This window comes from Palaemon carinicauda, chromosome 16 (genome assembly GCF_036898095.1).
Source record: "Palaemon carinicauda isolate YSFRI2023 chromosome 16, ASM3689809v2, whole genome shotgun sequence".
In the NCBI taxonomy this organism is placed as follows: domain Eukaryota; kingdom Metazoa; phylum Arthropoda; class Malacostraca; order Decapoda; family Palaemonidae; genus Palaemon; species Palaemon carinicauda.
Genome location: NC_090740.1, coordinates 130124119 through 130146940, shown reverse-complemented (window position 1 = coordinate 130146940; position 22822 = coordinate 130124119). Strand labels below are relative to the sequence as shown.

The 22822-nt window shown below is 46.4% G+C and overlaps 1 long non-coding RNA gene across 2 annotated transcripts in view; it reads left to right on the top strand.

The window, feature by feature from the left end:
* LOC137655877 (uncharacterized) overlaps positions 1–22822 on the top strand; it is a 39548-nt gene that overhangs the window by 4643 nt on the left and 12083 nt on the right. For both annotated transcript variants that reach the window (XR_011046892.1, XR_011046891.1), the window contains one exon: positions 7821–8001. This is a non-coding gene — a long non-coding RNA (uncharacterized lncRNA). The remainder of the gene's footprint in view (positions 1–7820; positions 8002–22822) is intronic.

Sequence of the window (22822 nt, the reverse complement as noted above, 5' to 3'; positions counted from 1 at the left end):
GGTCATGCTGGCATTTAAGCCTGTTCTCTCTGACCTGGGCCACAAATCCTCGGCAGCTTCTACTCCCCTGAAGAGGAAAAGAGGAGTTTCAAACATGGTAACTTCTCCGAGGGCAAAGCTGACTCCTCGTAAGTCTTTGAGACAGGCCTCCTCACTCCCCCAGACTTTTTCTCCATCCCCTTCGGACGACGACTTCCCGTCCTCAGGGGAGTCACGTGAGGTGAGGCGTTCCCCCATTGCACCAATGAGGGAAACCCCACCTCGCGCTGGAAAGTCTTCTCGGGTAGGGGTGGAGAAGAACTTACCCCCGTCGTTATTAGTGTCTTGCATCCCTCCCGGGAGGGAGTCGAAGGACTCCAAGACTGTACCTAAGTCTTCATCAAGACTTAGACTGGAGCCAGTGAGTCACTTGGAGAACATCCACGAGTCCCCCCAAGAAGAGCCTTTGGGGACAGGAGACTTCGCTGCTAGTCCTTCAGGAGGAGAGCTGCAGGAGTCAGAACATGCGTTCTGGCAGGTTTTGACCCTTCTGAGGACACTCAATGGGTTTGCTGACCCAGAGATTCCTCCTCGTTAGGGCAAAGACACGGTCTTGGACCGAATCTTTGGGACTCAAAAACCCTCGAAGGCCAGTGCGGCTTTGCCCTGGTCTCAGGGGGTCAAGAGTGCCAGGGACAAGATCGAAGTCCAGCTCTCCGAGCTTGCCTCCTCTAGCCGATCCAACGCCTGCAACAAGCTCCTCCCACCTCCTCGTGTCCAATGAGGAGGTACTTCGACATCTTACAGGAGACCTGTTTGGCTCTTCCCCTGCACCATTCGTTGGAAGAGCTTACCAAGGGAGTCCCTCTCGAGAGACACTCCAACCGGCAGGTCTCGTTCTCGGTGACAGAGATCCTTAGCCAGGAGAAGGTGGCGAAGTGTTCCATGCAGGCCACTTCGTGGCTGGATATCTGGCTAGGGACCTTAGGTATCTTGATACGTTTGGAGGATTTATCCAAAGAACGTACCAGGAAGGCTATGGAGACCTTTTTACTCTCGGGCACTCGCACGATCGAGTTTGTCCCACCAAGTCTCTAACTTGTTGGCTAACACCATCTTAAAACGTCGAGATGCGATGTCTGAGAGGTTCCATCGAAAGGTCCCTAACACATATCAGCAGGCTCAGACATTCTTCCGTGATGGGAATAAACTTGTTTGAGCCTAGGGACGTGGAGCAAGCCGCTGAGAGGTGGAAGAAGTCCAACCAGGACTCCCTCCTACATAGGGCTCTGACATCGAAGCCCTATAAACCTCCAGCAGCCACGCCCTACCAAGACCACGAAACTGGCAGCGGCAAAGAAGATGGTGGTGTCTTAAGAAAGGCAAAAAGTCTTCCAGGGGAGGAAAGAATCCTAGAAGGAGCGGCCGAGGCCGCAAACGCTTGGATTGGCAGTCCCCCTGCATGTCCACCAGTGGGGGATGCCTGCAAAGTTGCGCGAACAGGTGGTAGCAACTCGGGGCCGATTCCTGGACGATTTCTGTAATCAGTAAGGGATATCGCGTCCCATTCATAACATCTCTACCTCCCCTGACAGCGAATTCAGTGTCGTTGAGCTCCCTTGCCATGGGATCAGCAAGGGGGCAAGCCCTTTGGGCAGAAGTCCAGACGATGTTGAAGAAGGGCGCTCTCCAAGAGGTTCTCGACAGGTCTCCAGGCTGCTTCAGTCGACACTTTTTTTTGTAAAAAAGGCATCTGGAGGCTGGAGACCAGTCATCGACCTCTCAGCTCTGAACAAGTTTGTGAGGCAAACTCCGTTCAGCATGGAGACCGCAGACACGGTCAGACTTGCAGTGAGACCACAAGACTTCATGTGTACACTGGATCTGAAGGACGCGTACTTCCAGATCCCAGTCCATCCGTCTTCAAGGAAGTACTTAAGATTCAGCCTAGACAACAAGGTCTACCAGTTCAAGGTGCTGTGTTTTGGTCTCTCCACAGCACCACAGGTTTTCACCAGAGTGTTCACCCTAATATCGTCGTTGGCATACAGGATCGGCATCCATCTCCTCAGTTATCTGGACGACTGGCTGATCCTAGCAGACTCGGAGTCATCCCTTCTTCAACACCGAGACAAACTTCTGGGACTTTGCCAGGATCTGGGGATCATGGTAAATCTCGAGAAGTAATCTCTGCTTCCCATTCAAAGACTGGTATACCTAGGCATGATCATAGACACCAATCTCCACAAAGCTTTCCAATCAGACGACAGGACAGCAAGGCTGAGGAGGGTCTCAAGCCCTTTCCTCAGACGAGAAGAACTTCCCGCCTAATTGTGGTTATGTCTCCTCGGTCACCTTTCATCTTTGGCTCGTCTAGTTCCCAACGGTCGCCTCGGGATGAGATCCCTCCAGTGGCGACTCAAGTCCCGGTGGAATCAGGGTTACGATTCCCCTGACGTCATGATCCCTATGGGACCTGAGGAACGGACGGACCTCCGGTGGTGGGTGACTGACGAGAACCTACAAAGAGGAGTGGATCTTCTCGTCCTTCCCCCGGATTTGACACTGTTTTCGGGCGCCCACGTTCTGCACCACAGGACCTCAGGCCTGTGGTCAGAATCAGAAGAGTGCCTCCATATAAATCTGCTAGAGATGAAGGCCGTCTTTCTGGCCCTTCAACAGTTCCAACAATACCTGGCGGGTCACTCTGTGGTGGTGATGAGCGACAACACCACAGTAGTGGCTTACATCAACAAGCAAGAAGGTACCTTTTCGAAGCAGCTATCCCATCTCGCAGTAGAGATACTGAGATGGACCAAAGTCCACTCGATTCCGCTATCGGCTCGCTTCATTCCAGGCAAGAGGAATGTGTTCGCCGACAGTCAGAGCAGAGTATCTCAGATAGTGAGTACCAAGTGGTCTTTGGATCATCTAGTAGCGAACTAAGTCCTGACTTTGTGGGGTTCCGCGACTATAGATCTGTTCGCGACAGCGTTGAACTTCAAGCTTCTGCTGTACTGCTCCCCAGTCCCGGACCCCAAGGTACTCTGGCAAGATGCCTTCCAACAACGGTGGGACAACATCGACGTGTAAGCCTTTCCCCCCCTCAACAAGACCAGAATATCGGTCAATCTTTCAATGACCCTTATAGCTCCGCTATGGCATCACGCGGAATGGTTTCCGGACCTTCTGCAACTCCTAACGGAACTTTCGAGAGAACTCCCTCCGCGACACGAGCTACTCAGACAACCACATGCCAACATCTTCCACAAAGCCGTAGCTTCGCTACGACTTCACGCCTGGAGACTATCCAGCATCTCCTCGCTGAGAGAGGATTTTCGCAACAAGTTGCGATTAGGATGTCTGGACATCTGTGAAAGTCATCCGCATCTGTCTACCAGGCAAAGGGGAAAGTCTTCTGTGGTTGGTGTCGTGGAAGGGGTATCTCTCCACTCGATGCCACTATTCCAGCAATAGCGGAGTTCCTCGTGTATTTGCGGTAAAGAAATGCGCCTTTCAGTCTCGGCGGTGCAAAGCTATTGCTCAGCCTTAAGTCTAGCCTTCAAGCTCAAAGGAATGGACATTTCTTTTTCGCTGGAACTTTCCCTACTCATACGAAGTTATGAACTTGCCTGCCCTCAGTCGGAAGTGAGACCTCCTCCATGGAACATTTTTCGAGTTCTCAGGTCTCTTAAGAGACCTCCCTATTAATCATTATGCCAGGCTTCAGATCGCCACCTAACTTGGAAGACGGTGTTCCTACTAGCTTTAGCTTCGGCCAAGCGTGTTATCGAACTTCATGGTCTCTCGTATGACATCGCCCATTCAAGGGGATGGGGGGAGGTAAAGTTCAGCTTCGTCCCCGAGTTTATTGCTAAGACTCAGAATCCGGGAGTAGCGGACCCTCGGTTCGACTCCTTCCGGATTTCGAGTCTCCGTTCTGTAACAGATGACCCAGACCATCTCCTACTATGCCCAGTAAGGAGTTTGAGGCTATATCTTAAAAGAACGGCTGCAGTCCGTCCTCATGTGCCAGCGCTATTCGTTAGCACAGGGAGGACTAATAGGAGGGTCACCAAGAACACTCTCTAGGCATGGATTCGTAGGGTGATTCATCTGTCCCTGAATCCAGACCCTCCTCCGTCACGTCGTCCTAGAGCACATGATGTCTGGGGCGTAGCTACGTCCCTGGCCTTCAAAAAGAATTTTTCAGTGACACAGGTCCTTCAAGCTGGGGTGTGGAAGCGTCAGACAACCTTCACAGCCCACTACCTGCAAGACGTGACCCACAGGAGGCTCGATACGTTCTCTATCGGCCCTGTGGTGGATGCACAACAGCTGATTTAAAACCTCAAGCTCCTTATTGGACAAGTAGCAGAAGGTTGAGGGCATTGTTACCCGGTCTTAGTCTGCATGAATGAAAAGGTTTGTCTGGCCCTTATTCTTTTCATCAGCATCCCCTCTCTTGGGGAAAGCAGCATCCTAGGTTCTCTGCATAGCTGACCTCAAACCACTGCAGGTAAACCATGTTTCCTTGTGTTCCTAGTATTAAGTTAATACTGTCACGTCCCCATACCCTGATGAGGTGGTATTAGGAGAGTCTTAGTTTAAAGTTTCCATCTAAAGACCTTCAGATCAACTTCCTAGGATGAGTCACACTTCGTTATACCCTCACACACAGCTTGCGTAGGCCACAGTCCTTGCGTAGCAAGGTTCTAGCGAGGTGCAGTACTGGCTGGGACGTCCACCCTTCCTAATGGGCGAGTCACCCCTACTAAATAGCGTGGTTTGTATGTCATTTACGGAACAAATGACAAATTCATAGATAATTTGTATTTTTTCCAACTATACAAAACTTAGCTATTTAACCAAACTTGCCCGCCAGCCCTATCCCCCTTGAAGTCCTACCTCCAAGCAAAGTGAGCTCAAGCACAGGTGTGTGTGAAGGGGGGGGAGGGTGCTAGTCTTGGGTTTGGCCAGTTTTCATCATCACGCTATCCAACTGTGGATTGGTGATAATGGGAGATTTTTATCTGATCACTAACAGAAAATAAAACTAGTGTCACAGTTTGCAGTGTGCATATATATATATATATATATATATATATATATATATATATATATATATATATATATATATATATATATATATATATATATATATATATATATATATATATATATATATTATATATATATATATTATATGGACAACAACTAGCAGGGTGGTTAGTAAACCCATATATATATATATATATATATATATATATATATATATATATATATATATATATATATATTTATATATATATAATTTATTTATATATTTATATGGACAACAACTAGCAGTGTGGGTAGTAAACCCTCGTTAAATTTTAATTTCTCATCATTTCAGCTACGCCGAAAATAATATCCCTATTAAATGGCTAAGGTTTGTATACTTATGAAAAATACAAATTATTTACGAATTTGTCATCTTTAGAAAAGAAAATAAACATTGTGGGTTAGTCCTCAAAACCACTCTGGGTCAGTTTTACCAGAGATTGTGGGTCAATACTACGCCTGGGTCAGTCCTCTGGTATGTGAGTATAGTACAGCAACAATATGTACCATCCTCATGCAGAAGGTTGCTATTAAGAGCACCAAGCCTTTCAAAGGAGTAACCAGTCTTTCCAAGCTGCACAGTGATATCCATGACAAGATGGAGAGGCTTCTTTTAATACGGATAAAGGAGAAACAGTTGGCGGGAGATAGCGTGACCGAGACTATCATCTGTGAAAAGGCCAGCAGAATCTACGATGACTTGAAAGAAAAGCAAGCAGCCTAGAGAGGGGAGACTTCGACGCCAGTGGAAACCTTTAAAGCCCGTCGTGGCTGGTTAGATAACTTCAAAAAACGGACTGGGATACACTCAGTTGTGAGGCATGGGGAAGCAGCAAGTTCTGACTCGAAAGCCGCACCGGACTTCGTCAAAGCCTTTGTCTCGGTTATCGCACAACAAGGCTACATCCCCCAACAAGTGTTCAACTGTGATGAAACTGGCCTTTTCTGGAAGAGGACATTCACCACTGAAGAGGAGAAGAGACTACTGGGCCATAAACCCGTGAAGGACCAGTTAACTCTAGCCTTGTGTGCCAATGCCAGCGGTGACTGTAAGGTCAAGCCACTGCTGGTGTACCACTCAGAAAACCCACATGCTTTCAAGAGCCAAAGGATCTTAAAAGAAAAACCAAGTGATGTGGCGCGCTAATGCTAAGGCTTGGGTTACACGGCATTTCTTCACAGAATGGGTTAATCTGTGCTTTGGTCCGGTAGTCAGAAAATATTTGGCTTAGAAAAACAATGAAATGTCTCCTGGTCCTCGACAATGCCCCAGGTCACCCTCCTGGTCTCGAAGAGGACATTCTTGATGAGTACAGATTCATCAAGGTCCTTTATATCCCGCCCAACATTACGCCACTCCTTCTGCTCATGGACTAACAAGTGATTTCCAACTTTAAAATACTGTACAAGAAGCATTTGTTCAAGAAAAGTTTCAATATCACAGACAACACCAGTCTCACCCTTTGTGAATTTTGGAAGGATCATTTCAATATCGTCCATTGCTTAAAAATTATTGACAATGCATAGCGGGGTGTCACACAAAAAACTCTTAATTCAGCATGGAAGAAATTGTGGTCAGATTCCATCGTTGAGAGGGACTTTGAAGGGTTCGATACGCCAGACCCTGATGACCCCGAACCTATTGTAGTAGATGAAATCGTGTCTCTTGGAAAGTCCATGGAGCTGGAGGTAGATGAGGCAGACGTGAACGACCTTATCGAGGAGCATCAGGAAGAGCTCACGACACAGCAATTGATCGAGCTCCAGGAGATGCAACATTTGGAGGTGTTGCAGGAGCTCAGTAGCGAGGAGGAGGTGGAAGACGAGGGCCGCCTTTTTACGACAGAAATCAAAGACATGCGAGCGAAGTGGCAGGAGTTTTCTAATTTTATGGAAAAGTCACCCGGACAAGTTGGCATGTGGTCGTGCATTAGCCTTTTGTGACGACACTTGTGTACGTCACTTTCGCAACATTTTGAAGGGGAGACAAAAGCAAACATCTCTAGATAGGTTCCTTTTAAAAAGGCCGGCAAAAAGTGAAGGTGAAAGCTAGTCAAAAAGTGAGCCAAGCCGGAAGAAGAAGAAAAGTAAAAAAATGGAAATAAGAAAAATTAGAATGAAGTTTAGTGTAACGTAAGATAAACATTTATTTTTAAGTGTGTTTACAGTAAGCTAATTTCATTTAAGTTAAATTTAAAGTAAGTTATGTTACGTAGTGTTACAAAATGTAGCGTGCCGAACGTGTTGCCGTCAAGTCGCTCTCATCCCCGTCCTTTCTCCCTCCTCTCTCCCTCCTCTTCCGCACACACCGCCTTTAGCTGCTACCGTCTATCTCGAAGGTAAGAACTCCGTAATAATGTTACATTTTATTGAGGATCATAACCAGTACATAGGTATTTGTTATTTCGTGGACGTAATATACTGTTTATAGGTGTTTTTTCAGTGGGTGGGAACGGATTATTTTGTTTTTATAGTTATTTTATATAGGAAAAATTGATCTGAGATACGAACAAATTGACATATGAGCTCGGGTCCCAGAACGCATTAAGCTCGTATCTCAAGGTATTACTGTATATATAAACTAAGGAGAGACTGGAATCGCTTCAGAACCAGTCTTCAAAGGCATGGTATTCTTACCTCGGGTACTAACTGTATTGCATGGACATGTGAATGGATAATGAAAAGTGTACATTATAATCATGCACCATTCATGAGTGATATTTTCTTTTCCTCAACAGAATAAAGCCAGTACATAGAGACGGTGAAAGCAAGGCAGAATTTGTCATCCTCGTACTTTTGTTACCAAGGTTAGCCCAAGTGTGTTGACTACAGTACCAGGCTCACACATGAGATAAGTAAGGTTGTGATACCAGGATTTGACCCACTGTGGCTGTGTACATGGTGATGCCCAGAACTAGGGTAAGTATAAAGCTGGAATATTTCTTAACCCTTTTACCCCCAAAGGACGTACTGGTATGTTTCACAAAAGCCATCCTTTTACCCCCATGGATGTACCGGTACGTCCTCGCAAAAGATGCTATAAAAATTTTTGTTTTCATATTTTTGATAGATTTTTGAGAAAATTCAGGCCTTTTCCAAGAGAATGAGACCAACCCGACCTCTCTATGACAAAAATTAAGGCTGTTAGAGCAATTTAAAGAAAATATACTGCAAAATGTGCTGGGAAAAAAATAACCCCCTGGGGGTTAAGGGTCGGAAATTTCCAAATAGCCTGGGGGTTAAAGGGTTAAGTATCAGTAGATTCAATTTTTCATATTATGTAATGAGCAATCACCCTTAACTTGGTGCAAAGATTTCCAAGTTAACGAAACCTTTGTCCTTTACTTAAAAGAATGACAATATTAAAACTGGAATACATCGGTTAAAATTCTATAACAAGGTGTAAGTAGTTGGTCGGTGGTTATCGGACAGGAGTAGGAAACCCCGCCCCCCTGCTTGCTCACTGAGTACAGTAGTCACTTCGATTGCAGCCGGGACTTTCTACGGGTTGGTGATGACGGGTAAGTATGAGTAAAGGACTCAGGTTTGTACAAATAATTAGGAAAAATACAAATTTCCAATTGTTCCGTAACCGAAATACAAACCACGCCGTTTAATTAGGGGTATTACTTTCAGCGTAGCTGAAATGACAAGCCATTAGATTTTTAACGAGGGTTTACTTCCCCCTCGCTAGTTAGTGAAGGGGTAGGGGAGGGATAGCTAGCTACCCCTCCCCCCCTCACACACCGGTGAGTAGCTCTGTGCTTTTGGCTCGGGTGATGAACAGACGTGTCTGCTCCCACCCTCGCTTATTGACAGCCTTAATCTTTTTTGCTTTTTCTTTGCAGTGTACTTGGAAGTTAGCCTCTACCATTATGCGGAAGTGCCCTGGATTACCTGACCTCCCTTGTGGTACATATATATCGGCGGTCGAAACGGACCCTCACACCTTAAGTCCGTTCTGCAGGGGCCAACGGTGTGATAGAGACAAAGTGTGTAGTGTGTATGGAGTGGTCTACCTCCCAGTGGGAGAGGTTTTCCCGGCACCGGAAGAAGTAGTCCAAAAGGGATCTTTCTTCTTCAAGGGTTTCCTTGAAGAAAGAAAATTCCAGGGACTCTTCTTCCGTAGCCTGAACCACCGCCGAAGCTCCCGCTCGATCGGTCTCTTCCGAGAGGCCGCTGAGTGGTAGCGTAGCCGTTCTTTTGTTGACCGACCTCTGGGTTCGGGAGAGGGAGTTGCCTCCCATAGCGAAGCAGCAGCTCCTCCTCCCCCATGGGAGGATTTATCTATTAACACTTACTAATGATGATTTGTTGCAGCTTTGGGCTTCCTTGGGGCTTAAGGGCTCGCCCTCCAGGGAAGCCCTATTTGACATAATCAAGTTAGGGGCTGCTGTCAAACAGTCGCCGGCGGTACCAGTGGTTGACCCTCTGTCTATCGTCGACGTTGTTGTGGCAGGGGCCTCCGACGAGTTAGGTAAAACCCCTGCCTTGGTTCCCGATGCAGCTGAGGGCTTAGTTTCTCCCTCCTAACATCCTTCGAGGGAGGAGCTAAGTCCAACGATCTCTCTCCTGCAGGTGATTCTCCCCCTCGGGGAAATTCACTGACAGACTTCTCTTCGGAGGACTGACGATGGTCTGCCTGCTGCCCCCAGAGGACGTATCCGTCGGAAGGCTCTCCCTCCTCTTCGCCTTAGAGGCCTTCCTTCTCACAAGGGAGTTAGGAGGCGCCGCTTCGGCTCTTCTCCGTCGCAGTCCCCCGCAGAGGTTCCTCCTCGCTATGCACCGACCATTGCAGTTGCATCCTTGGACCTCTGCTGATCGTTCTCCTGCGCCTGCCAGACCTTTGGACCTGCCATCTCTGTTCCTGGCAGCTGACGCGCTTTGGGCGCTCACGCATCCCGTTATCCAACAGGCACCGGTCCCTTCGGGGCAAAAGGGGGTTTTTCACTATGTGAGCAAGTCCCTTAAGCGCCAGGTATCCCCTGCGCTCCAACGTTCTCTAGCGCAATTGCGCGCAAGCGCTCGCCTGCAGTGAAGTCCTCTCTGCTCAGAACTTCATCCTCGGAGACAACGCCCGAGACCTTCTGCAGCTGATACTACTCGCCATCGCTCTCCTGCTCGCCAGCGCTTTCCTGCTCGCCAGCGCTCTCCTGTTCGCCAGCGATCTTCTCCTCGCCAGTGTACAACTGCGTGCCCTCATCTTGATGCGCGCCCCGCGCGCCCACGATCTCCTGCTTTCCAGCGCTCTTCACCTGCGCGCCAGTGTTCGCCTGCACGCCATCATTCGCCTGCGCGCCCACAATCTCTGGATCTGGGCGCAAGAAGGAAGAACGGAGTTTCTTCTTCTCTTCAGCGTTCGCCTATGCACCATAGGACCCCGCCAGCTCGTCAGCATCGCCTACGCACCATGGGACCCCGCCAGCTCGTCAGCCCATCGCGCGCAGACACCAGTTCCTGCTGTGCGCCCTCCTGCACACCCACGCGCTAGGGGTAACACCACTGCGCATGGGCGCTCGCCCAGAGCTCGCCGAGATCTTGCGGGCCCACGCGCTCGCGAACAATCTCCATCACGCTTGCACTCCCGCCTGTCCTTCCTGCTTCTCCAGATCCCGCAACTGCGTGCCATCGATCTCCTGCGCGCCAATGCGCCATCGCTTTCCCGCCTCCTCGCATCCCACAGAGGAGGTACCTCGAGATCACGGAGTAGGCTTGTTTAGCTCTTCCCCTGCACCACTCTGTGGAAGAGCTTACCAAGGGAATCCCTCTTGAGAGACTCTCTAGCCGGCAAGTGACCTTCTCGGCGACAGCCCCCCAGATGCTGAAGCCTTGATGAGGATGGGGGCTTAGGGATCAGCAGCTAAGGTCTAATGAACAGTGGGAACTACTTCCCACTGGACCTCGGTACCCAGCTGTTGATCCAAATAAATCAGTCAGCACTTTCTCTTTTACTTTTGGTTATTTCTTTTTTCTCCCATCTCTTCCTTTTGGGCTCGATATTGTTGACGACTTTGGCATGTTCGATTATACTTTGGATGCTGCTTTAGATTTAGCACAGTGTGGGATGGACGGCATTCCATCTCAACCTGTGCCAATTTAGACGCCATCACCCTCTGGCAGACCCCATTGGGTGCAGACCAAGTCTGTTAAGAGTCGGGCTCCAGTGATCCGGTTTTAAGTCACCCATATTTGCGGGTAATGGGTGACGCCAGGCATTGGAGTCGACGGAGGGAGGGGCTAACTACCCCCACTGACCAGTGTACGCCCACCTAAAGAGAGGCAGCCCCTCTCTAATAGAGGACTGGTCCCCGCTGAAGCCTCTTCTCGTGTTGGGCCACATGGGATAGGAGGATGGACATCCTCCGATAAGAGGTGGATAACCCGGCTTGCTCACAACAAAAAACCCACCCCTTTGTTGACGACCTGGAAAATACAAACATGGACCTCGGCACAGACAGCTCCAACTCGGGTTCTAACATAGTAACGCTGGAACCATATATTCGTTATGGAAATAATGATAAGAAAACACTAGAGAAGAAGAGAGAGCGTGTGAGAAATATTACCTGGTCACTATGAAGTAGTGAATTAGGAAAATTTTTTTATCTTAGAATTTGAAAACGGAAAAAATGAGCGTTTAAATGTTTTCAAAGCTAACAGAGAAATAGTCAATTTATGTGGAGGGCAGCCAAAAATTTTACCCCAAGGAAATGGAAGTCTCTTGATAGAGACACTATCCCCATTACAAGGTGAAAGGCTAAAAACACTGACAATATTCGATGGTCATTGTGTAAAATGCATTTCGCACCCTACTTTCAACCTGAGTAGAGGTGTGATATATGCTCCAGAATTTCTAGTTATAGAGGAAAAAGAAATTGAGGATGAACTGAAAAGTCAAAGAGTAGTTAAAGTAGTCAGAATGAGAAAGAGAGTTGGAGAAAAACGTATTCCTCTTGCTACTTTGATTATAACATTTGATCAATGTAGATTACCAAATGTTATTAAGAATGGTTGGCTATCGTTAAAGGTGAAACCTTATATCTCTTCACCATTGTGATGTTATCATTGCCAAATATATGGCCATTTAACCAGAAATGCAAAGAAAAAGTAAATAGTAAGCCAGCTGTTTGTGCCAACTGTGGAAAAAGTAGCCTTGGACTATGCAGAGAAAACCCTAATTGCATACATTGTGGGGAAGCACACCCAGCTACATCTAAAAGTTGCATTAAGTTTATTTTTGAAAAAGAAATTCAGGCCATTAGGACCATGGAAAGGTTAATTTTAAAGAGGCTCGTAAAAGAGCTCTTGAAAAGCAGATAAGACCAGGACAACCTTTTTCAATGGTTCTGAAGAAAAACTTGCCAAACCACACTGCTGCAAATTATATCTCAACTTCTAATAAGAAGAAACAAATGAAAGTAGTTAAAGAGGTTGAAAGTCCCATCGAAAATTTATGTCCAGAAATTGTAGAAAAATCAAAACAGATACCTAAAGATCTGAAAGTTATTCAAAAGCCAACTACTCAGATTCTAAACAATAGTACAAACCTCTCTCAGGCCGTGTCCTTGCCTGATCTGATGGTGGTTCCACTCGAAACTAATTTATCTGGTGAACCTGTAGTGGGGAAGGTGCAAAAACCTGACAGATCACAACCTTTTAATCGAAAAAGAGAGAGACCTTCATCTCTCTCGCCTCCTACCATAAGAAACATTAAAGTCACGACTTCATATAAATATGATATCTTGTCTGCTGATGTTTCTGATCAACTAGAAGGCAAATTGAACCAATCAGAAATTCAAGTTGAGGTCCACCATCCTCCTCAACAATTAGGTCAAAAGGACACAAAGAAAAAGAACACAAAACCCACTATATCAAGATCCTCTCTAGAGATACCACCGGGAAATATTGTTAGATCAAATATTGCCAATGGGAAGACTTCATCTAAGGTGTCTTCCAAAAAATAAATCATAGTTTTTTCCTCCATTCTGCAATGGAATTGCCAGGGTTTAAGGGCAAAATATGAAGAACTCGAGCTCCTCATACGTGAGCACTCCCCTATAACTGTATGTCTACAAGAAAAGAGGCTCGATGCTAATACTCCTTGTCCTCGAGAGTATGTTAGCTATAGAACATCATATGAGCAACGAGCAGGGAGCCATGGGGGAAGTCTTATATACGTTCGTCGAGATGTTCCCCATATATCTTTGTCCATCTGTACCCCTCTGCAGGCAGTGTTTGTACAGATTGATATAGGGAGAAAATACACAATCTGTTCTCTTTACTTGCCTCCAAATGATAACATCTCGTATGATAATATAGTAGAGGTGATTAAACAACTCCCGCAACCTTTTCTCTTACTAGGTGATCTTAATAGTAGACATCCTTTATGGGGTGATGTTTTGGCAAACGGAAGAGGTAATATCATATCATCAATTTTGGAGAATGAAGATGTCGGGCTCCTTAATATAGGAGACCCCACACGTTTTCATGTACAGACAGGTACCTTGTCCTGCATTGACCTACCAGTTGCAAGCCCTAACTGTCTTCTCGATTTTAATTGGAGAACATTAGATGATTGGCATACTAGTGATCATGCACCAATCATTATAAACACCAACAATGGTCCACCTTTACAAAGATTGCCTCGATGGAATCTTGATAAGGCGGACTGGAATAGATTTCGGGAGGTAAGTGAAGTTGAAGGAAATGCAGAACAGTTTGAAAGTGTTGATGATGCCATAGACTTAATGGATCTCTTCACACTGCAGGAGTGAATTCCATTCCCAAAACAGGGATATTCAGACAACGACCAGTCCCCTGGTGGTCATCGGAACTAACTGCCCTGCACAAGGCCACAAGAAAGTCTTTAACTCGATTGCGCATGCACCGTACTGAGGAGAATTTAGTCATATACAAGAAATGTAGAGGACAGTTCCGCCGTGCCATGAAAGAAGCTAGTCGCCAGTCTTGGATGTCATTTGTTTCCTCCATTAACAGTAGAACACTATCATCATTTGTGTGGAGGAAAGTCAAAAAGATGGCAGGCAAATTCACCCCAAACCCACCACCAGTGTTAAAGATGAATGGCCAGTATATGACTAGAGCAACCGAAGTTAGCAATGCCCTGGCTGACCATTTTTCAAATGCATCGTGCAAGTGTGAAGCAGCTCCTGGTCACCAGTATAGGAGCATTGAAGAAAAGAAAGTTTTAAACTTCGCAACAAGAAAGCAAGAGTCATACAATTCTCCTTTTACTGAAAAAGAATTTGATTCTGCTCTTGCTACGTGTAAGGATACAACCCCTGGACCGGATGGAATTCCATATGCAATGATTAAACATGTACCTTTTAATACAAAGTTATTTATTTTAAGCATTTTTAATAGAATATGGCATGATCATAGTTATCCAAGTGTTTGGGAACTAGCCATTATTTTAGCCTTTTTAAAACCCGGTAAGGACAAGTTTTTAGCAGCAAACTACCGACCTATTGCATTGACATCTTGTTTATGTAAAATCATGGAGAAGATGGTCATTTCAAGACTGATTTGGTACCTTGAAAAGAAGAATATTTTATCACCCATTCAATGTGGATTCAGGAAAATGCACTCAACGACTGATGTGCTGATACGACTTGAGTCCTCCATTTGTGAAGCCTTTGCTTCCAAGCAGCACCATGTGACAGTCTTTTTTGATCTTGAAAAGGCATATGATACCACATGGAGATACAGTATACTTGAAAGAATCCATGAGTGCGGATTGAGAGGAGAGCTACCACTATTCATCCAGTCATTTCTTTCACATAGAGTTTTCCAAGGAAGAAGGAGTTCCTCAGGGGAGTGTACTGAGTGTAACCCCTTTTGCACTAGCAATTAATGGGATATACTCAGTCATTCCCCGGGATGTTCTCACAACATTATTTGTGGATGATCTTTCCATATCATTACCTGGGGCCAGAATGGCAATGGTTGAGGGAAAAATCTAACTCTATTGATAAAATTATCCATTGGGCTGATATGAATGGATTTAAGTTCTCGACAAGTAAAACTACAGTTGTCCATTTCTGTCGTATACGGGGAGTACATCCAGACCCGTATATATACATCAAAGGTCAATGGATCCCATGTGCAAGTGAAGCTAAATTTTTAGGGTTTATATTTGATTGTAGTCTTACATGGGTTTCTCACTTGAAAGCATTAAAAGCTAAATGTGTTGAAGCTATGAATCTTTTAAAAGTATTGTCCCATACATCATGGGGGCAGACCGCAATACAATTTTAAAATTATACAAGGCCTTGATTTTTTCCGAAATTTGTTATGGATGCGAAATATACTCCTCAGCAACCCCAAGCTGGTTAAAAATATTAGATTCATTACATCATGCTAGCATTAGATTGTCCACAGGAGCCTTTAGAACTTCGCCTATCACAAATCTCCTTGTTGATGCTGGGGAATTGCCTCTAGACCTTTACCGAATGTCGTCTATTATTCGGTATTGGTTTAGATTGCAAAGACTCCCTAATTCTTCTGCCTTTCAGACTGCAAGCCTTGTAAGACACTCAACCTACTTTGAGCTGCACCTGAAATCTCCTCAACCTTTTGGGTTTCGGGTGAAACAATTATTAAACAATCTGGATTTAATTACTGTAGAATTAATGTGCTTCCATTCAAGGTACCATCAACGCCTCCATGGAAATTACCTGACATATCTTTTTGTAAATACTTTATTTGAGTTAGGAAGAATATGACTGACTTAGAATCCAGGTCTCTCTTTATGGAACATGTCGAAGAACATAGGGGATCGACTTTTATATATACTGATGGCTCCAAATCTGATGCTGGCGTTGGATTTGGAGTTCATAGTAATGATTTCAATTGTAGAGGTGCACTTCCTCTAACAGATTTCATATTTACTGCCGAACTGTATGGCATACTAACCGCTATTGAGAAAATTGGTTTGGAAAAGGAGGGTAATTTTACCATTTTTAGTGATGCAAGGAGTGTTCTTCAAGATTTAGAAGTTTTTGATTCTAGTAACCCTTTAGTTTTAAAGATTTTAGAATGGCTTTTTATTATTGGACGGAGAGGTATAACAGTTCAATTTTGTTGGGTTCCAGCATATGTAGGTGTGTCTGGGAATGAGAAGGCCGATTTACTGGCGAAGAATGCTGCATCCGAGTTGCTACCAAGGAGGCATCCCATTCCCTGTAATGATATCCTACCTTACATCAAGAAATAGTTTTGTAATAAATGGCAACAGCACTGGGATAGTCAAGATGGCAATAAAATGAGGGAAGTAACAAATACCATATCACCTTGGAGGTATAACATGATACCCCGAAAATGGGAGACGACTTTTTCGCCTCCGAATTGGTCACACTCGGTTGATATGAATTTCTGCTGAAGGGCCAACACCAACCGTATTGCGAGGACTGTTTAGTACCTTTAACAGTGAGGCATTTGTTGACCGAATGCCTTAATTTTACTAACTTAAGAAATAGATATCTGTTTGAGGCTCGAGTTGAGGATGGCAGGTTCATCCTTGCCAAGATTCTTGGACATGATGTGTCCTGCTATGCGAGTGGAATTTTTAGATTTATTTCAGAAGCAGGTCTTCTGAAAACTATTTAACTATTGTAATGACTTCTTAACTTTTATGGTTTTATTGAATTCTTTTTTATTTTTCATATATAATAAATGCTATGGCCGTCAATGACCTTAGATGTCAGGATGCCAGAAAACTTTCAATCAATCAGTCAATCAATCTCGGCGACAGAGATCATAAGCCAGGAGAAGGTCGCGAAGTGTGCCCTGCAGGCTACCTCGTGGCTTGACATCTGGCTGGGATCTCTTGGCATCCTGTTGCGATCCAAAGATTTGTCTAAGGAGAGCACCAGGAAGGCCCTGGAGGCCTTCCTCCTCTCGGGCACCCGCACCATTGAGTTTCTGGCCCACCAAGTCTCGAACTTGTGGGCCAACTCAATCCTGAAACGTCGTGATGCGGTGGCAGAGAGGTTCCACGCGAAGGTCCCAGCCGTCTAGGTCAGCAGGCTCAGACATTCTTCCCTTCTAGGGAAGAACCTGTTCGAGCCTAAAGACTTGGAACAGGCAGCCGAGAGGTGGAGGAAGTCCAACCAGGACTCCCTCCTTCATAGGGCTCTTACATTAAAGCCCTATAAACCTCCGGCACCTCAACAACCTTGCCCGTCCAAGACAACGAAACCGGCTGTGGCAGCGAAGGCAACGGTGTCGAAGCCCTTTCCTGTCAAAGACAAGAAAGGCAAAAGTCCTCCAGGGGAGGAAAGAATCCTAGAGGGAGCGTCCGAGGCCGCAAACGCTAAGATTGGCAGTCCCCCTGCATGTCCACCAGTGGGGGGATGCCTTCAAAGTTGCGCAGACAGATGGCAGCAACTCGGGGCCGATTCCTGGACGATTTCCGTAATCAGTCAGGGATATCGCGTCCCGTTCATAACATCTCTACCTCCCCTGACAGCGGATCCAGTGTCGTTGAGCTCCTTTGCCATGGGATCGGCAAGGGGCCAAGCCCTTGGGGCAGAAGTCCAGACCATGTTAAAGAAAGGCGCTCTCTATGAGGTCGTCGACGGCTCCCCAGGCTTCTTCAGTCGACTCTTTCTTGTAAAGAAGGCGTCTGGAGGCTGGAGACCAGTCATCGACCTCTCAGCCCTGAACAGGTTTGTCAGACAAACCCCGTTCAGCATGGAGACGGCGAACACGGTCAGACTTGCGGTGTGACCACAAGACTTCATGTGTACACTGGACCTGAAGGACGCGTACTTCCATATCCTAGTCCATCCGTCTTCAAGGAAGTACTTAAGATTCAGCCTAGACAACAAGATCTACCAGTTCAAGGTGCTGTGTTTCGGTCTCTCCACAGCACCTCAAGTATTCACCAGGGTGTTCACACTGATTTCTTCGTGGGCACACAGGATCGGCATCCGTCTCCTTCGCTATCTGGACGACTGGCTGATCTTGGACACCAATATCCACAAAGCCTTCCCATCAGACGACAGGATAGCAAGGCTGAGGGGGGTCGCAGTTCCATCCTCAGACGAGAAGAACTCCCAGCCCAATCGTTGTTACGTCTCCTCAGTCACTTTTCTTCTCTGGCCCGTCTAGATCCAAATGGTCGTCTCAGGATGAAATCCCTGCAATGGCGACTCAAGTCCCGGTGGAATCAAGGAAATGATTCCCCGGACATCTTGGTCCCAATGGGTCCTGCGGAATGGTTGGATCTTCAGTGGTGGTTGACAGAGGAAAACCTACGAAAGGGAGTGGATCTTCTCGTCCTCCCCCCGGATTTGATGCTGTTTTCGGACGCCTCAAAAAAAAGGGTTTGGGGGCCCACGTTCTGAACCACAGGACCTCAGGCCTATGGTCAAAAATAGAAAAGTGCCTCCACATAAATCTGCTAGAAATGAAGACTGTGTATCTGGCACTTCAGCAGTTCCACCAATATCTGGCGGGTCACTCCGTGGTGGTGATGAGCGACAACACCACAGTAGTGGCTTACATCAACAAGCAGGGAGGTACCTTTTCACAGCAGCTATCCCATCTTGCAGTAGAGATACTGAGGTGGAACGAAGTCCACTCGATTCCACTATCAGCTCGCTTCATTCCAGGCAAGAGGAATGTGCTCGCCGACAGTCTGAGCAGGGCATCTCCGATAGTGAGTACCGCGTGGTCTTTGGATTGTCTAGTAGCCAACAAAGTCCTGACTTTGTGGGGTTCCCTGACGGTGGATCTGTTCGCGACAGCCTTGAATTTCAAGCTCCCGCTGTACTGCTCTCCAGTCCCGGACCCCAAGGCACTCTGGCAAGATGCCTTTCAACAACGGTGGGACAACATCGACGTCTACGCCTTTCCCCAGTTCTGTCTGATGAGAAGGGTACTCAACAAGACCAGACAATCGGTCAATCTGTCAATGACCTTAATAGCTCTGCTATGGCATCATGCCGAGTGGTTCCCGGACCTTCTGCAGCTCCTGACGTAACTCCCGAGAGAACATCCTCCTCGACACGAGCTACTCAGACAACCACATGCCAACATCCTCCACAAACCCTTAGCATCGCTATGACTTCACGCCTAGAGACTATCCAGCGTCACCTCACAGAGAGAGGCTTTTCGCAACAAGTTGCGGAAAGGATGTCTCGACACCTGCGGAAGTCATCCGCAGGGGTCTACCAGGCAAAGTGGTTGGTGTTGTGGAAGGGGTCTCTCCACCCGATTGCTCATTTCCAGCAATAGCCGAGTTTCTTGTGTATTTGCGGGAAGAAATGCGCCTTTCAGTCTCTGCAGTGAAAGGCTATCGGTCAGCCTTAGGTCTTGCATTCAGGCTCAAAGGAATGGACATTTCCTCTTCGCTGGAACTTTATGTATTCATACGAAGTTATGAACTTCCTGGCCCGAGTCGGAAGTGAGACTTCCTCCATGGAACGTGGTTCGAGTCCTCAGGTCTCTTAAGAGACCTCTTTTCGAACCATTATGCCAGGCTTCTGATCGCCACCTGACTTGGAAGACGGTGTTCCTGCTTGCTCTGGCCTCGGCCAAACGAATCAGCGAACTTCATGGTCTCTCGTATGACATTGCCTATTAAAGGGGATGGGGGGAGGTAACGTTCAGATTCATCCCTGAGTTTGTAGCTAAGACTCAGAATCCAGGAGTGCCGGACCCCCGGTTTGACTCCTTCTGGATTTCGAGTCTCGGTTCTGTAACAGTTGACCCAGACCATCTCCTACTGTGCCCAGTAAGGAGTCTGAGGCTATATCTTAAGAGAACAGCTGCAATTCATCCTCTGGTGCAAGTATTGTTCGTGAGCACAGGAAGGACGAAGAGGAGGGTCACTAAGAATAAAATCTCAGCTTGGATTCGCAGGGTTATCTACCATTCCCTGAATTCTGACCCTCCTCCGTCACGTCGCCCTAGGGCACATGATGTCGGGCATTGCTACGTCCCAGGTATTCAAGAGAAATTACTCTGTGATGCAGGTTCTGCAAGCAGGGGTTTGGAAGTGTCAAACGACCTTCACAACCCACTACCTGCAAGACGTGACCCACAGGAGGCTCGATACGTTCTCTATCGGCCCTGTGGTGGCTGCACAACAGATGGTTTAAACCTCAGGCTCCTTAATGGACAAGTAGCAGAAGGTTGAGGGCATTGTTACCCGGTTTTAGTCTGCATGAATGAAAAGCTATGCCTGGCCCTTATTCTTTTCTTCATTCTCCCCTCTCTTGGGGAAAGCAGCATCCTGGGTTCTCTGCACAGCTGACCTCAAACCACTGCAGGTAAACCATGTTTCCTTGTGTTCCTATTATTAAGTTAATACTGTCACGTCCTCATACCCTTACGAGGTGGTATTGGGATCGTCCTAACCTAGATTTCCATCTAAAGGACTTCAGGTCAGCTTCCTAGGACGAGTCACACTTCACTTCTTCACACACTAGCTTACATAGGCTGCGGTCCTTGCAGAGCAAGGCACTTTGAGGTGCAGGGACTCATTATCTTGAGTTCTAATACACTCAGATACTGAGTCCCCGGGCAAAAGCCCAAGCCAGTATGGCTGGGACTTACCACCCTACCTAAGGGTTAAATCACCCTAATTAAATAGTGTGGCTTGTATTTCGGTTACGGAACAAATGACAAATTCGTAGATAATTTGTATTTTTCCTAACCATACAAACCTTAGCTATTTAATCAAACTTGGCTGCCAGCCCTGTCACCCAGGAAGTCCTACCTCTAAGCAAAGTGAGCTACTCACTGGTGTGTGAGCTAGCTACCCCTCCCCTACCCCAAGCTAGTTGCAAAGGGGTAGTAAACCCTCTTTAAAAATCTAATGGGTCATCATTTCAGCTACGCCGAAAGTAATAGCCCTAATTAAATAGCTAAGGTTTGTATGGTTAGGAAAAATACAAATTATCTACGAATTTGTCATATTTGTCATTTGTTCCTATGCAAATACAAACAATCGTCCTTTACATAGGAGAATGAAATTAGCGCAAGTTGGTGCACAGCTATAAAAATTTTTAACAAGGTGTCAACAACCGGATTGATAACCGTTCTGGTTTTATCAGTGGTAGCAGGGCGAAGCACTTCCCTACCCACCCGCTCATACCTTTTCCACTTTGATCTTAGCAGTTGTTGAAGACAGTCTCTCCTTCCACATTCGCTGGGTTTAGCAAATGGAACTTATACACTTAATTTTATTCCCGTTGATGCATTAGTGTCTGAGAGATGTCATCCTTGAGTTGGAGACTTGATTAACATCATGGCTTTATTAACTCTTTATGTTGGCTAAAGGTGAACAACTGTCAGCCCAGTGGCTCACCTTTATCTCCTTGGAGGTAGATTTCCCTGTAGTCGTAGGAATAGAGAACCCCTGTAAGAACAATGGTTTTCTGACTGTGTTAGCTGATCAGCCAGCAGACACACGCAAACAACATTCATCCTAGCGAGTGCTGTTGATTCAAAATGTTTAGCCTTGCTTATTGGAAGCTGCTTTTTTGCGATACAATTGCCTGATTTGGTCAGCGATCAAATCACAAGGTTCGCTATATAAGCTATCTTTCGGTGCCCTAAGTGCGCTCAAGTGGAAGACAGCTCCTTACTTGAGAAATATGCTTGCCTTTTTCTCCCCTGAACCCACCGACACTTTGGGGTTTATCTACCCAGACTGCTGGAAGCTAGCCCCTTACTTGAGAGATACACTTGCCTTTTTCTCCCTCTGAGCCCGCTGACCCTTCAGGGTTTGTCTGACCAGGCTAGTGGAAGCAAGTCCCTTACTTGAGAGATGCGCATGCCTTTTTCTCCCTCTGCGCCTGCCGAAGCTTTGAGCTTCATCCATCCAAGCTGCTATGAAGCGTCCTGACGTTTCCGACCTGAGGGCACTTTAGCTCCTACGAATTCGTATGAGATCTTGGCAACTGTCTCAGTGGCTGATGGCACCAAAGGAGAAAGCTGTTCTTTCACCTGAGAGTTTGGCTTAATGCAAGCAACCTCTCAACACCTCATGAGCCTCACAAGGAGATGCAAGCTCATAGCAAACCTGGATTGTGGCGCCAAAGGTTTGCTTGAAAAAGGTGATCTCTCAACTCTTCACTTCCCAGTTGCACATAATACAATCCAAGCTTATAATAACCCTGGATTGTGGCAATCCAGGCTCATGATACATTTTAAAATCGCAGCATGAGCCTGAATTATGCAGCTGTAACTGTTCATGCTCTTCTGAGTAGGGTAGAGCTCTCGAGCCAGGCTTGCACACTTGTGGCAGATCACTGTCCTGTGTGGACTCGCAATTCTGTCCTGTTTCATGCTCTCAGCATTCACTTAAGGTGATTTCATTGTGTTGCTCAAAGATGAAGGTGGTGTCTTGGTTCACCCAAGCTCTTGCTCTGTCTTGAATGCCCAGCTAAAAATCTAAGCATTCATGGGTAGATTGTCTTATCAAGAAACCTTTGTGCCTGCGACAACCAATTGCTTGCAAGTATGCCTATTCTATTCAGCGTCCCCTCTGATGGTCCAGCGTTTGTTGTAGTAGAGGAGCTCGAGAGTTTCAATGATGGGCTGAGCAATGGCAAGGGGGTGATTTATCATCCAGTCTGGTTCAACCATACCGTTAAGTCCAGTTCTGGGAGACCAGACTAAGACTGTATCCCAATAAGCCGCCGCCTTTATTTCAGTTTTTCTCTTCTTGCTCTATCAGAATTTTGTTGACGACCCCTATTAGAACATT